Here is a 17,395-nt window from a genome sequence, read left to right on the forward strand (position 1 = left end):
AGAAGGCTCTTAATTTTATTCAAGGCCACATGTTAAGGTTTTGTTATCTGAGTTCAACTTCACAATCCCAAAATTTCTAACATGATGTCTTGAATAAAATGATGAGTTTCCTGAGTGTTCATCAAATGATAATAGCTAACATTTATTGAATGCTATCTGCCCTGAGGGAGCTGACTGGAAAAAAAAAAATTAGAAGGAAGATGTTAATTAAATCTTGTTATTTTAAGCAATTCGTATGTCAAAGTTTACAATGTATTCCAAGGACAAGATAGAGAATATTTTAGGCTTTGTATTCCATATGGTCTCTGTTCTAAATACTCAACTCTGGTTTTGTAGCATAAGAACAACCATAGACAATTAGTGAACGTGGCTGAGTTCCAGTAAAACTCTTACAAAAACAGGCAATGTGCTGGCTTTGGCCCACAGGCTGTGTGTAGTTCACTAACTCCTGGTCTATAGTATACATTTTAAGTTTTTTACTTTTCTTTTGTAACATTTCAACTCTATGAGAATTCTCCATCAAAGGATGGACAGATTTTATTTTATTCTTCTTTTCTTCTCTATTTTTATAAATTTTAACCAATCATTTTACATTTCTTATCAGCGAAATCTATTATTTGGATAATCTGTGAAGGACTTGTTTTATTTCATCAGTCATATAATCTGTCATACCTAGTCATTTTTTATTAAATCTCAGGCATTGTGTAAAACAAATGTAGGATTTGGGAATGATATTGAAGTCAACCAAAAAGCATTCCTGTTTTCCTTGGTTATTCAAATATAATGAGGACCTGAAATTTTAATGCAGCCGAGGCTTGATCTGGGTAAAGAAGTTTCGCGGTTTTCTTAAGACTATATCCCCTTAGTCTCCTTTCCCCTCTGTGTGTGTTACACACTTTAGACAGAGAGCTTATGTGTGGTCATCCCGTCAGCCCTGAGAAACTGTAGAAGAGTCAGCTCTACCCTTCAGAGGGTCCAAGCTTTCTATTCAGGCAATTTCAAATGCATCAGCTGTTGTAAAAGGGAGACAACTGTGTGCTTAAAGCTGGACTTCTTCAGATTTAGGAAAAAAGGCATACTTACAAGGATGGAGAAAATTGCACCCCACCTTTTAAAAGTGTTTATCCTTACTCCTCAGCATCCTACACTTTCCAAAAATCCAGCAAATGTTTCATTGGGAAAAATCCCAGTTAGACTTTTCAGGGACCCTGCAATTCCCATTATAGTTGTCCAGCCCTGACAAATCAAAAACCATTAGTTTCTACCCTAGAGAGCCTCTGCCTGGGCCGCACCTGCCTCTCATTTCTTGCCAAAATTTAGCAGACGTTCCAAAGAGGGGAGAAAACTGGCTGAAATGGTTTTCCTGTCTCAAAAAGGATCTCTTCTTTCTGGAAATGTAACTTATCTCTTCCATAGGTTTATGGAGCTCTGAAGAAAATGATTTTTATAATTTATTAATTTTTTTCTAGTTATAGTGGCAAATACATTGGCCTTACAGGAATATACACTTTGTATATATTCTATACTCTACTAAAATAATAACTAGTCACTGTATTATGTTAATAAAATGGAAAAATATTTTAGGCACATATGATAGTGTTTCCTAGGGAATTAAATAGATGTATAATTAAATACTTCTAAAATTATACTTTATTCTCTTTTCTAAAAACTCACAACATATTACTGATCATATCTATAAATCCCAGGAGAATTTGAAGCTTCTCCCCAGTTATGAAGTTAGTGGCTTGATGAAGAAATGTTAGAGTTAGTCTTTAGGCATTGAAATCTACTGACTTGAAATTTATCCATGGGATGATTTAGTAGAATAAACTTGTACAGGGCAGCCTGTTTAGGCTGATGCCAAAGGTAAATATTGTAAAGGAAAGCATACTCTATTATTTAACTGTTTATCCATCCATTCAACTACCCATTGAGTTTTTCTACACATACACACTGAACTGTATCGAGATGCAGCAAGTGTAAGGATGAAACGTGAATGTAACCCACACAACAAATACAGAACAGAGTAGACCAGAAAAGAGAGAAGATCATTCCAAACTGTGACTGTGCCAGAGGAACTTAACAAAGTGCCAACATAGGGAACGCAGCTTGGGGACTGATTTAGATAAGAAAGGCGTGCTGTATCTTTGAGAAAATGACACTACAACTGTGACTTAAAAGATGAGATAGATTCAGACATACTAAGAGTGGAGAGAATGAGTTTTTCAGGGCATGAGTGCACTTCTACTGGAGAGAGTGTCCATGGAATTTTCTAGACAATACTGGAGTTCCTGTCTCCTATTCCAGGGCATCTTCCCAACCCAGGGATTGAACCTGCACCTCTTACCTCTCCTGAATTGTTAGGTGGATTCTTTACCAATGTACCACCTGGGCAGCCCTCTGCTGAGAATAGCATGTGGGAAAACCTTGAGGTCTTTAAGGAAGTGAAACTTGATCCAGTACCCAGAGCCAGTGAGCAAGAAGGGTGCCATGAGATGAAGTTGGAGAACTGGTGGGGGAAAAAATTATTTTTTTTTTCTATGCCTTCAAGACCTTTGCTGAGAGTATGGATTTTATTCTAAGGACAGTGAGAAGCCATTGACAGTAAGGAGGGATGTGATTCAATAATGAAAGAGGGTCATAGGGCTCTTGAGGATAGAATGAAGAGGCAGGACCGCAAGCTGTGGAGCTCACTGCAAAATCCAGTAGAGAGATTTATTAAAGTTGAGTGAGCACATGTGACTGATGTTTTGTCCTTTTCTGAAATGAGAAGGAGGATGATAAACATTATGAATAGCTTGAGGCAGGTAGGCTTAGAGGCTGCCAGAGGTTACATGCCAGAGGGTACAGGCCAGAGGGTACAGAGGTTGCCAGGGCACAGCTGGCCAGAATAGACACGGCTTTTCTCCAGTAAAGTTGAGTTTCTTGGATGTGAGCGCAGTGAACGCATGTTTTAGAGCTAAAATGTTTTCCCCAAACTGTAAGTAGAAGCAGCACCTTGGAGCTTCTTAGAAATACAGAGTCTTAGACCTTGTCCCAGACCTGCACCTTGAAAATTTGCCTTTGTGATTCATACACATATTAAAATTTAAGATGCAGTGCCGTAGATTTTGCCTAGGGTTGCAGTTTTGGTGGCTGAATGCAGAGATGTTAAGTGAGTGCTGGCTGGCTCTGTACCATCTCTAGACACACTATGTGAAGTGCTCCCTAGGTCTCCTCTGCTGGGCACGTGGGAGGATCTTGCCTCTTCACTCCCTTGAAGTTAGGCATACACATGTGACTGGTTCCAGCCAACTGCTTGTATGTGGAGGTGACCTTTGTTATTCCAGGCCTGAGAATGCCCTTGCCAGTGCAAACTCCTTCATCCACTGCCATGCCAAGCCCTGGAGTGACAGGATAAACAGAGCCTCCCTGATGATCTGAGTTGAGTCTGTAGTGTGAGTGAGAAATAGATCGCTTTGCTTTTAGGCACTGAGATTTTGGAGTTGTTATCACAGCATAACCTGTCCCATTCTAACTGGGGCAGTGTCTCTAGAACTAGAAACCTCCAGTAACAGAAACAGAATTGAAAAAGTCCTCCAGGAAGGAAGATCAGTTACGGCCCTGGTCCCACTGGCAGGTCTCTGAAAGCCTGGGTCCCTGCCTGTGACCGCTGCAGTGCTTTGAGCTCATGCACAGGCCCTAGTGCTGGCTCAGAATATAATAATCATTCTAGATTTGTTTGGTGTTAAGAAATTCCACCTACCAATGGTCTTTGCCCAGGAATGGTACTTCTTTTTGATGAGAAATTAAGACTATTTCTATTTATTTTTTTTACAAGGAGGTAAGTTTGTTGTACTCTTATTTTTGCTTTGTAAATGTCCAGATTTTACAGAGTAATAGGCAGTGGATATATACCTGGCTCCATTTTCAAGACTCAGTTTGTTCTCATAGTAGTACCTTGCAATCTTCAAATTCATGGCATCTTCTCTCTCACTTCAGAAATTTCTGGGGCAAGAAATTCGGGTACTTGATGCACTATGGTCAAATGCTGTCCATCCTGGGCTCTGGGCAGTACATTTTTAATTTATGCAGGGGAATATTTAGCTAAATCTCCCCATCGTGTTGTCACTAGACAATTGGCTCTTCAAATTTGAACTCCTAGCCCTAAGATAAATATGTTTTTATATCAAATATAGAGCAAAATAAGTATCTATGTAACTAAAACGAAAGAAATGCCCTCTTTTTTTACACAGGATGATCTCTGTTTTTCCTGGAGATATCAGATATATCTGTAAACAATTTATTTTTTTTTATTTTCTATTTTTTTTTAGATCTGTAAACAATTTAAGACCATCATCTAGGGAGTGATTTTTGTCTTAAAAGTGGGCAGTTAGGAACTGAGGCAAAAGATACATATTTAGACCATTGCTTTAGGAAGAGAAGATTCTTGTATAATTATCTTTTAATTGAAGCCACTCAGAGCTGTGAGAACCTTTAATATACCTTACAGATGGACTGTGGGAGTTGATGCTGAAAGTAATATATAAATATGTGACTTTAAAGTGTGTCGCTTGCACAGAGCGACTACGATAAGCCCCTTTTTTAGGATTCACACAGTAGAGGCAGCTGTGACTGGCAGTAGGAGGCAAAAAGTGAAAAGAATAAGGTTATTTCAGGAACACACCTACTCCAGAAACCAGGACCCTCGCCACATCTCTCTACGTAAGTAGCAAGGAGGCTTCATCCAGAACGATAAAAAGCTACTATCTTTAGACTTCAGGTTTTTTGTTTGTATGTTTTCTCTTCACTGCTGCTCTTGTCAACACTATTAAATGTGAATGACACAGAAACTTTTAAGGCTTGTCCTTTGGAGCAAAAATGCACACAGAGTACTGCAATGTGTGGAGATATAATCACTGATAATTATAACTTTACAAGAAGTGTTAAAATTATAACTATTTCTAAACTAATACAACTCAATGAAGAGAATTAAAAAATACAGCCCAAGGGAAATAGAAGCCTTCATGTACCCATGGGGGCTTTTTCTCTCCACTTGAATAAAACTACAGACAACATCTTTTATGAGTTGAGTTGAGTTTGGTCACTCAGTCAGGTCTGACTCTTTGCAACCCCATGGACTGCAGCACGCCAGGCATCCTTGTCCATCACCAACTCCCGGAGTTTACCCAAACTCATGTCCATTGAGTCATTGATGCCGTCCAGCCATCTCATCCTCTGTCTTCCCCTTCTCCTACTACCTTCATCTTTCCCAGCATCAGGGTCTTTTCCAATGAGTCAGTTCTTCTTATCAGGTGGTCAATGTATTGGACTTTCAGCTTCAGCATCAGTCTTTCCAATGAATATTCAAAACTGATGTCCTTTAGCATGGGCTGGTTGGATCTCCTGGCAGTGCAAGGGACTCTGAAGAGTCTTCTCCAACTCCCCAGTTGAAGAGCATCAATTCTTCAGTGCTCAGCTTTCTTTATAGTCCAACTCTCACATCCATACATGACTACTGGAAAAACTATAGCCTTGACTAGACAAACCTTTGTTGTCAAAGTAATATCTCTACTTTTTATTATGCTGTCATAACTTTTCTTCCAAGGAGCCAGCATCATTTGATTTTGTGGCTGCAATCACCATCTGCAGTGATTTTGGAGGCCAAAAAAATAAAGCCTGTAACTGTTTCCATTGTTTCTCCATCTATTTCCCATGAAGTGATGGGACCAGATGCCATGATCTTAGTTTTCTGAATGTTGGGTTTTAAGCCACATTTTTCATTCTCCTCTTTCACTTTCATCAAGAGGCTCTTTAGTTCTTCTTCACTTTCTGCCTTAGGGGTGGTATCATCTGCATATCTGAGGTTATTGATATTTCTCCCAGCAGTCTTGATTCCAACTTGTGCTTCATCCAGTGCAGCATTTCTCGTGATGTACTCTGCATATAAGTTAAATAAGCAGGGTGACAATATACAGCCTTGACAAAATTTGAAACCAGTCTGTTGTTCCATGTTCAGTTCTAAGTGTTGCTTCTTGACCTGCATACAGATTTCTCAGGAGGCAAGTCAGGTGGTCTGGTATTCCATCTCTTGAAGAATTTTCTAAGAGTTTCTGTGGTGCACACAGTCAAAGGCTTTGGCGTAGTCAATAAAGCAGAAATAGATGTTTTTCTGGAATTCTCTTGCTTTTTTGATGATCCAGCAGATGTTGGCAATTTGCTCTGTTTCCTCTGCCTTTTCTAAATCCAGCTTTAGAAACCATGAACATCTGGAAGTTCACAGTTCATGTACTGTTGAAGCCTGGCTTGGAGAATTTTGAGCATTACTTTACTAGCTTGAGATGAGTGCAACTGAGTGGTAGTTTGAGCATTCTTTGGCATTGCCTCTCTTTGGGAATCGAATGAAAATTCACCTTTTTCAGTCCTAAGGCCACTGCTGAGTTTTCCAAATTTGCTGGCATATTGAGTGCAGCACTTTCACAGCATCATCTTTTATGATTTGAAATAGGTCAACTGGAATTCCATCACCTCCACTAGCTTTTATCGTAGTGATGCTTCCTAAAGGCCCACTTGACTTCACATTCCAGGATGTCTGGCTCTAGGTGAGTGATCACAACATCATGGTTATCTGGGTCATTAAGTTCTATTTTGTGTAGTTCTTCTGTGTATTCTTGCCACCTCTTCTTAATATCTTCTGCTTCTGTTAGGTCCATACCATTTCTCTCCTTTATTGTGCCCATCTTTGCATGAAATATTCCTTTAGTATCTCTAGTTTTCATGAAGAGATCTCTAGTCTTTCCCATTCTGTTGTTTTCCTCTATTTCTTTGCATTGATCACTGAGGAGGGCTTTATCTCCCCTTGCTATTCTTTGGAGCTCTGCTTTTAAATGGGTATATCTTTCCATTTCTCCTTTGCCTTTCCCGTCTCTTCTTTTCTCAGCTGTTTGTAAGGCCTTCTTAGGCAGCCATTTTGCCTTTTTGCATTTCTTTTTCTTGGGGATGGTCTTGATCACTGCCTCCTGTACAATGTCTTGAACCTCTGTCTACAGTTCTTCATGCACTCTGTTTATCAGATCTAATCCCTTGAATCTATTTGCCACTTCCCCTGTGTAATCGTAAGGGATTTGATTTAGGTCATACCTGAATGGTATAGTGGTTTTCCCTACTTTCTTCAATTTAAGTCTGAATTTGGCAATAAGGAGTTCATGATCTGAGCCACAGTCAGCTCCCGGTCTTGTTTTTGCTGACTATATAGAACTTCCCCAATATTTGCCTGCAAAGAATTTAATCAGTCTGATTTCAGTATTGACCATCTGGTGATGTCCATGTGTAGAGTCTTCTCTTGTGTTGTTGGAAGAGGGTGTTTGCTATGACCAGTGTATTCTCTTGGCAGAACTCTATTAGCCTTTGCCCTGCTTCATTCTGTACTCCAAGGCCAAATTTGCCTATTACTCCAGGTATTTCTTGACTCTTACTTTTGCATTCCAGTCCCCTGTAATGAAAAGGACATCTTTTTTGGGTATTAGTTCTAGAAGGGCTTGTAGGTCTTCATAGGACTGTTCAAATTCAGCTTCTTCAGCATTACTTGTTGAGGCATAGACTTGGATTACTTTGATATTAAATGGTTTGCCTTGGAAATGAACAGGGCCATTTTGTCTTTTTTGAGATTGCATCCAAGTACTGCATTTCAGACTCTTTTCTTGACTATGATGGCTACTCCATTTCTTCTAAGGGATTCTTGCCTACAGTAGTAGATATGATGGTCATCTGATTTAAATTCGCCCGTTGCAGTCCATTTTAGTTAACTGATTCCTAAAATGCTGATGTTCACTCTAGCCAGCTCCTGTTTGACCAATTCCAGTTTGCCTTGATTCATGGACCTAACATTCCAGGTTCCTGTGCAATATTGCTCTTTACAGCACGGACCTTACTTCTATCATCAGTCTCATCCACAACTGGCTGTTGTTTTTGCTTTGGCTCCATCTCTTCATTCTTTCTGGAGTTAGTTCTCCACTGATCTCCAGTAGCATACTGGGCACCTACCAACCTGGGGAGTTCATCTTTCAGTGTCCTATCTTTTTGCCTTTTCATACTGCTCATGGGGTTCTCAAGGCAAGAGTACTGAAGTGGTTTGCCATTCCCTTCTCCAGTGGACCATGTTTTATCAGAACTGTCCACCATGACCCTCAGTCTTGGGTGACCCTACAAGCTATGGCCCATAGGTTCATTGAGTTAGACAATGAACCTATGTGGTCCATGTGGTCAGATTGGTTAGTTTTCTGTGATTGTGATTTTCATTCTGTCTGCCCTCTGATGGAGAAGGTAAGAGGCTTATGGAAGCTTCCTGATAGGAGTGCCTTATTGAGGGGGAAATTGGGGGTCTTATTCTATTGGGTGGGGCCACGCTTAGTAAATCTTTAATCCAATTTTCTGTTGAAGGGTGGGGCTGTGTTCCCTCCCTGCTATTTGACCTGAGGCCAAACTATGGTGTAGGTAATGAGGAAAATGGTGACCTCCTTCAAAAGATCCAAATCAGTGCCCCCGACCCTGCAGCAGGCCACCACTGACCCACACCTCCACTGGAGACTCCTGGACACTCATAGGCAAGTCTGGGTCAGTCACTTGTGGGGTCACTGCTCCTTTCCCCTGGGTCCTGGTGCCCACAAGGTTCTGTCTGTGCCCTCCAAGAGTCTGTTTCCCCAGGCCTGTGTAAGTTCTGGTGCCTCTATGGTGGGGTTAGTGGTGACCTCCTCCAAGAGGGCTTAGCCCATACCCAGGTCACTGCACCCAGAGCCCCCGCCCCTGCGGCAGGCCACCGCTGACCCGTACCTCCTCGGGAGACGCTCAGACCAGATCTGGCTCAGTCTCTGTGGGGTCGCTGGGCCCGGTGTGCACAGGCTATGTTTGAGCCCTCTGAGCATCTCTGACAGGTATGGGCTTTGGTTCTAAACGTGATTTCGCCCCTCCTACCATCTTGCTGGGGCTTTCCTTTGCCCTTGGATGTGGGATATCTCCTCATAGTCACTCCAGTGCCACAGAGCTGCCGCTCCAATATCTATAAAATCTTTTATAGATATTGGCAAATATCTTTAGGAACACCTCCATACTGCATTTCAAATTAACCCCCACTACTTAATAATTGACAGCATCTCAGCAGCCTGGAAAGTTGCTTGCCAAGCCTCTTTATTTTTATATTCTTTTTTTCATATGAAAAAGATTCAGTGTCAAAACACGCATGTTTGAGGATGACTTCTAACTTTTAAAGCATTTTGACAGTTTCTAACAAAAGTGTTGTATAAAATCTGAGTTAAGTATGTGATGGTTAAGTGTATGGACTCTGAAATCCAACTGCCTGAGCTTAAATCTTGGGACAGTTTAGGAGCTGTGCAATCCTGAGGAAGGCATCTCGCCACAGCATGCCTCTGTGCCTTCATCTGTTACATGTGGGTAATTACAGCACCTCCAATTGTTGTTTTAAAACTCAAATGAGATAATTCAGGTAAAACGCTTAGTCCCATGTTTGCCATAAAATAGGCACTTAATAAATGCTGTTGTATTTTGTCATAATTGTTGCTATTATTTTTCAAAAGGTTTCCAACTGTAGAAATTTAACAACTGTAGAAATTTAAAATTTGCCTATTTATATTAATTGGATAGCTCTTAAAAGGCAGTTCTGTCAGGAAATGTAAATGTTCCCTAATTATCACATACTTCTTTGTTTTGAATTGTCATGGACAGCTATGTTTTTACCCTGTCAACTTTTGAAGATCACAGTTACAGAAGGAAAAAAGAAAATTCTTCTATGGTTTTGGTTTCCTTTAACAAGCACTTTGAGAAGATACCTTTGTGCCTCAGACAATGTGCTGGAAATTACAGGGTAAACAAATTGAAAAGGAAACTACACGCCCTCTGGAGTTTACAGTCTAATAGAATGGATAAGATAAGAACACAAACACTATAATATTGTAAGATAGAGCAAGATTACTTCTGTGAGGTTTGGAAGTACAGATCATATCATGATTGCAGTTATCTGAGAAGAATTCAGGAAGGAGAAAAGAAAGATAACAATTTAACAAAAGGATTTGGGGAAAACATTTAAAGTCATAGCAGTGCATAGTTCAGGGAGTAAGGCAGGATCCCTGGGCTTTCTTTGGGAATGGTGAGTAGTTCATCTGTTTGGCATTAGGGACCTGCGCCAGCAGAGGAACAGTGGGGTGGACCAACATGATGCTTCACAGATCATGCTGAGGTTCTCATAAACTACCTCAAGACTGTTTTTAAAAGGTGCCTGATAGCTGAGCTCAAAAGACAAAAATATTTAGATATCAGGAGTTAGAGAAAAAAAGAAATGAATGTGAGAGTCATAGGGGGAAGTTGATGCTACAGCAGCCTGGGAGGGTTTCTGATTATACATGAGTCCTGGGTACTGGAGGCTGAGTTTCTAAAGCTTTGCTAGGTCTGGTGACAAGAGCACCTTCCACATGAGTCATGGAACAAGCTGGCCTGCAGAAGGCCAAGTCGTGGAACAAGCTGAACCAAGCTCCCTGCAGCAAGCCTGCACCATCTTGACTGCTCTGGCTTCATGGGTGAAACAAACTCTATAGATCTAGGTTGTGTCTAAAAAGATTAGATTTATACAAGGTCTTAGGAAGAAGAGGGAAGAAATTACCTTTCAGAAACTGAAAGGCTTAGCTGAACTGTAAATAGAAGGAAGTAACATGGAAATTAACATGAAGTGATACAGTATCATTGAATTGCCTGAGGCCCTCACCCTCAGAGAAACACACTCAAAGCTGGTCTCTAACAACTCTTTCACAAAACAACAGCATGAGGGTCTCAAAGGATAAACACACCTCAATGAATATGAGTTGACAATAATTTCAGATATCATGAGGGAGAGTTAGCAAACCCAAGGATCAAGGGAATCACTGATGCAAGTATAAATATTAGAAAATATGAAAGAAATGATAACGTACTTGTTTAAAATAATTTTAGCAATAAAAGAGCAGAAGGCACAGTTAAATGCAACACTGTGAGAAAATGACCCAGAACTTTTGTAAGTGGAAAACAATGTCATTGAAACTAATGAACAGAATAAAGAACCAATTAGGTATAGTTGAAGAAAGAATTAGTGATCAGAAGTTAGTTTGGAAAAAGATCACTCAGAATCCAGAATAGATACAGGAATGAAAATTGTAATAGAGAACTTAGAAAAATAAGAGTAAAATGAGACAGTTTAGTGTACACTTACTAGAAATGTATATAATATAATGGAAATGTAGTCCAGAAGAGTACATAGAGATTGCACAATGAATGAGTACTTAAGAATTTTCCAATGTGGAATACAGATAATATATTCAGATTTAAAAGAATTGTGAATAAATATATGCAAGTCCATAGAAACTTAATCTACATTGTACTAAAAAACTACCACTGAGAAAAGACTGGTAATCTACAAAAGATCAACTGTATAACTTGCAACAAGAGAGACACAGCATCACATTATAAAAATGCTAAAAGGGAAATAAAACATTCTCACATAAAAGATCAATTAAAAATGACTATAACTTTTATATAAAGTACATCAGAGATTGAACGAGTTACCAATCAAAGAACCTTACTAAAAGATTAGCAAAGAGGAAACTATGCTGTGAAAGAAGAAGAGACTTTAAGAATCAATGGTTGAGAAGCAGTAGTGAATAAATGAGTTCAGTTCAGTCGCTCAGTCATGTCCGACTCTTTGCGACCCCATGAACCACAGCACACCAGGCCTCCCTGTCCATCACCAATTCCCGGAGTCCACCCAAACTCATGTCCATTGAGTCAGTGATGCCATCCGGCCATCTCATCCTCTGTCGTCCCCTTCTCCTCCTGCCCCCAATCCCTCCCAGAATCAGGGTCTTTTCAAATGAGTCAACTCTTCGCATGAGATGGCCAAAGTACTGGAGTTTCAGCTTCAGCATCAGTCCTTCCAATGAACACCCAGGACTGATCTCCTTTAGGATGGACTGGTTGGGTCTCCTTGCAGTCCAAGGGACTCTCAAGAGTCTTCTCCAACACCACAGTTCAAAAGCATCAATTCTTCGACACTCAGCTTTCTTCACAGTCCAACTCTCACATCCATACAAGACCAGTGGAAAAACCATAGCCTTGACTAGATGGACCTTTTTTGGCAAAGTAATGGCCCTGCTTTTTAATATGCTATCTAGGTTGGTCATAACTTTGCTTCCAAGGAGGAAGCATCTTTTAATTTCATGGCTGCAATCACCATGTGCAGCCCAGAAAAATAAAGTCAACCACTTTATAAAGTCAGCCCAGAAAAATAAAGTCAGTGAATAAATAGTTTAGATTAAATGTATTACTGGCTTTAAAAATCAACAATAATAAAAGTAAAGAATAATATGAAGAGTTCAAAATTAAAGTGGATTGAATTATTAACAAGCAATAAAGATGTAAAGACTGAAATGATAACTCACTGGATAGAAATAATAGGAGAATAGGGTTGGATGAATAAAACGAGATAGATAAAGGATTGGAATTGTCTGTTAGGATTGTTTGTTTGGCCTTGTAAGTTAAATAATAAAGGGCATATTTGATTTAATATGAAAATGGATGGATTTTTTTATGGATTTCTTTTTTTTCCCAGAAGAGAAGCCACTTGTTCAGGGGTGTGAAAGGTATGATAATTAGCTTGGAGAAAGACTCACTGAGTTAAACCAGTTAGAAGAGTATTGTTAAGAGTGTGATGATAGGTCTTGAAGCTTGTACCAGATTCCATCTTGCCCACAGGTAATAAGGATGGATATGAGAAACATACCATAGCTAGTATGTAGAGAAATTAGAAATTGAAGATAAAAGAAAACAGTCGCTGTGCCCATTTTTAATCTCTTTGTCTTAGCCCACCGTAGCAGCTAATGATATTTGGTTGTTTTAACAGACAAATCAAGTGATTCTAGGAGAGGTCTGTCCAGTGGTTCTAAGAAGTAAATAGTAGAGCCACATTGTTTAAAAATGTTAATTTACTTGTTTGTTTTGGCTGTGCTGGCTCTTTCTTGCTGTGTGGGCCTTTATCTCTAGTTAAGGTGAGTGGAGGCTGATCTCTAGTCGTGGTCCGAGAGCCTCTCATCGTGGCGGCTCCTCTTTGCTGTGGAGCAGGGATTCCAGGGTGCGTGGGCTTCAGTAGTTGGAGCAGGTGGGTCAGTAGTTGCGGCTCCTGGGCTCTAGAGCACAGATTTGGTTGCTGTGAATCATGTGGGATCTTCCCGGATCAGGGACCTGACCCGTGTCTCCCCCATTGGCAGGCAGATTCTTTACCACTGAGCCACCAGGGAAGCCCTTGGACCATATTTAAATCCAGGTTTGATGATTCCAACTGTTCTTTAAACATAGTATGCTTGTTAAGACTTCCGGTAAGAATGCTTAATAGGTAATGTTGAGTTTAATTTGCAGCTTCAAGAGCTATGGGATCCAAGTCAGATTGCATACCTCTGATTTTGGTTTTGAAAACAAAGAAGATGAACTGAAAGGAAATAGCAAGATGAGGGGGGTGTGTGTGTATGTGTGTGTTGCTCAGTTGTGTCTGACTCTTGCGACCCCAAGGACTGTAGCCCACCAAATTCCTCTGTCCATGGGATTCTCCAGGCAAGAATACTGGGGTAGGTTGCCATTCCTTTCTCCAAACAAGATAAGGTATTGGTATATAAATAAGGTACCGTTGTCATGCTATATTTTGAGGGAAGGAAAGACTGAAAAAGAATGAAGACTGAAGAATGGGTGGGATTCAAAATCCTTGAGGTTTAACCCAAAGGCTTACATCATGGAGTTGAGAACAGAAGATACAAGTGAGGAACAGTATGAAACAGAGAAAGATGAGGTGAGCAAACCCACTTTGAACTCTATTTCTTCATGATCCAAAAAAGAGAAAAATAGCCCTGGAAATAAACATGGATTCATCACTCTGGAAAAAAAAAAAAAAGTGGTGAAAGTGTAGGCCCAAGGTAGGAACTCTTGTGTTATGGAAGGAAGGTCAAGAAACTGCCATTGTTTTTCACCTAAATATATTCTGAATGTGTCTTACCCAAATACCCTTTATACAGACTACCAGTAGCCAATGCTACTGTGTACAGATATTACTAGCTATTTGTTCTGGGCACCTTCCATACATAGACAATGCCAGGAAGGATGCTAATTAGTACCAGTTGTGAGAGCTGGTTTGTGGTCTGGTCATCTGTCTCAAAGATTAAGACTGAGAACAGCTCATTCTACATAAGCCTGCTAAGCAGCTGTCAGCTGACAATGACTAATTTCTACTGGGTGGGCCAAATTTGGTGCTGACCCAGACATGAAAGTCTGCCTTTCCTAGCTCTGATTACTTGAGATATCCAAAGCCCTCTGTATTATTTTTATTGCAAACAGAAAACATGTCTGAATGGTACATTCCTCAGGATTCAAGTCAGTGTTGTGATGTTTTTGTCTGAGGGGAAGGATGCATTATGTCTATATGAATCAGACCCTCACCGGTACAGGTGCTCATGCTCAGTCGCTCAGCTGTGTCCGACTCTTTGTGACTCCATGGACTACAGTCCACCATGCTCCTCCATGAATGTAGTTTTCCAGGCAAGGGTACTGGGGCGGGTTGCCATTTCCTCCTCCAGGGCATAGGAGGGGATTGCCAAAATAATAGATGGGCACCTAAGTTGAATAGTCATGTGCTTACCTTGGCAGGCATTGCTACACCACGTTCCTAGTGGAGAACTGTCTAAGTGTTTCTTGACTTTGAGCATCTCAGCTGTGATTTGTACTGCGAGCACCAGACTGAGGACTGAGGTCTGAAACATTGTTTAGGGTAGACTTTATTAACTTCATTTTTCTTCACCATTTCACACTCCACCTACTGAAGCAGGTACTTTTGAGTCCAGGAGCTGCAGTGTCTCTGCAGGTCAGGGAGTTTATTCATCTTATGCTATCTGATACCAGTGTTTTCTATGGACTCTGCTGTTAAACAGCTTAGGACAACTTTCCAAGTGTGCCTAACTTAATCCCACAGGAATTAAAAGACACTTGTTGCACAAACCTAAACAGCATATTAAAAAACAGAGATATCCCTTTGCCAAAGAAGGTTCATATAGTCAAAGCTATGGTTTTTCTAGTAGTCATGTACAGATGTGAGAATTAGACCATGAAGAAGGCTGAGTACCAAAGAATTGATGCTTTTGAATTGTGATGCTGGAGAGACTCTTGAGAGTTCCTGGAACTGTAAGGAGATCTAACTAGTCAATCATAAAGGAAAACAACCTTGAATATTCGTTGAAAGGAAATCTAAAGCTGAAGCTCCAGTACTTTTGCCACCTGATGTGAAGAGCCAACTCATTGGGGAAAAAAACACAAAAAGCGGATGCTGGGAAAAATTGAAGGCAAAAGGAGAATGGGGCAACAGAGAATGAGATGGTTAGATAGCACCCTGGACTCAATGGGCATGAATTTGAGGAAACTTTGGGAAATAGTGGAAGACAGAGAAGCTTGGCATGCTACAGTCCATGGGGTCACAAAGAGTCAGACACGACTTAGCGATTAAACAACAACAACTTAATCCCAAGAACTTAATGAGCTTAGAAGAAATCATTCAATAATGCATTTACTAATTTGTCCAACATATTAAGTCCTCTAGGTACTGGGAGTATAACTGTAAACATAATACACAAAAATCTCCTCTTTCACATGGTTTCTGTTCTAATGTGGGAAGCAGAGAAATAAATGAGACAAAAGATAGACGCACAATGGTAGGTAAGGTTAAGCACAAAGAAGCTAAGATAGTTTTTGAAAAGCTAAATTAATACTTAAATAAATAAAAGGATAAGATAACTAAGAATGACAAGGATGCCTTTTAGATAGGAAGTCAGGTAAGACTTCTCTGAGAAAATGACAAGAACACATGTAGATCTCTGTGGGAAGACTATTCCAGACAAAAGGAAAAGCAGGGCAAAGACCCTGAGACAAGCATGTACTTAAAATTGAGGAAGATGAAAAAGACCAGAGTGACCAGAACACAGCACATCAGAGGAAAAGTGTTAGAGTCTCCAGGAACTAGATCAGGTAGGGCACACAGATCATGATGAACCGGAGCTTTTCTGTATGCTAGAGCTGTGCTGACTATGTAGGCTTGTGTGGGTTTATTTTAATTAAAAATATATATATTTTTAAAACTTGAAACCGTACAGGCATATTTTTCAAGGCTGAGAAGAGACATGACAAACTGAATCTCCGATGACTTCAATTATATAAATAGTAAGTTGAAATGTTTAAATAAAAACCTAGGCAACCCTGGCTTCAAAGCCCATTCCATCATATTCCATCATAAGGATATAGGTGGAATATCATAGCTGAGTTCGCTCTAGCATACTTATTTCTAAGACTATGAACAAGGCAGAAAACCTACTGTTAAAGTTCAGAAAGACTACTGGGACAGAAGACATATAAGCGAATGATTATATTTAATTCAGTGTGATAGAGTAGCTGATGGATGTTTGAGTTAAGAGCACATAGAAGGAGTTGATTAACTCAGTTTAGAAATTTAGAAGAACCAGGGCTACCTGAGTGGTAAAAAAAAGAAAAAAGAGAGAGAGAGAGACAGAGAGAATGGTGGCCTATCCAGTGCAAACAGTATGACATTATGGCACACGTAACCGGAATAGAAAATTTCTGAGTTATCACTAGTTTAGAGGCAGGTCTGGAGTTCAGCCTGGTAGCACACATCATCATGTACCCCAGCTGGCTTCTACTGGGTGGTCAGCGTTCTTTCTGATTGGCCAACACGGCGTCTGCATCTTAGATTAAGTATCACTCCATAGCGACGAGCGTCGAGACCTCAGAGATAAGCAACTGCTGGATCATTGATCCCTCACCCATCCATTCTCTGGGCTTTAGTCAGGTGTTGATGGCTGGCACTGAGGGGAGACCGGGAGAGGAATAAGCAAATGGGAAGAAATAAACTCCATTAACATGTTATGTTTTTAATGTAACACAAATAACAGAGCATGTTTCTGAAGATTTTTATTTTCCCAAAATATATTTAGAGTTTTAGAGACTAAGGAAAATTTAAATGTCCGAAGTGTCAAGGAAGCGCTTTTAAAAATACATTTTAAAGAAAATTCCTAACTCCGAGATTAATTCAGATTGATTGTCGTACCTCAAAGGATTTGTTAACACTTTTCTCAATGGGAAATTGATGGTTATAGTATTACACTTGAACCTTTCTAGGCCAGTCTTTCTCTGGTGTGTTAGCTCCTAAGTATTTCATGATCTTTTGATAAGTTAATGTTATCACAAATTTAGCAATGGGATAATAAAGACTAATGTTCTGTTAAATAAGTAAACATATAATGTATCCTTGCTATCAGCTTACCTTCTTTTACTGTAA

At 40.0% G+C, this 17,395-nt stretch overlaps 1 protein-coding gene across 1 annotated transcript in view; it reads left to right on the forward strand.

Moving 5' to 3' along the window:
- Positions 1 to 17,395, forward strand: part of ADGRB3 (adhesion G protein-coupled receptor B3) — an 844,067-nt gene that overhangs the window by 374,548 nt on the left and 452,124 nt on the right. The window lies entirely within an intron of this gene.

Source organism: Muntiacus reevesi, chromosome 19 (assembly GCF_963930625.1).
Source record: "Muntiacus reevesi chromosome 19, mMunRee1.1, whole genome shotgun sequence".
Taxonomy (NCBI): domain Eukaryota; kingdom Metazoa; phylum Chordata; class Mammalia; order Artiodactyla; family Cervidae; genus Muntiacus; species Muntiacus reevesi.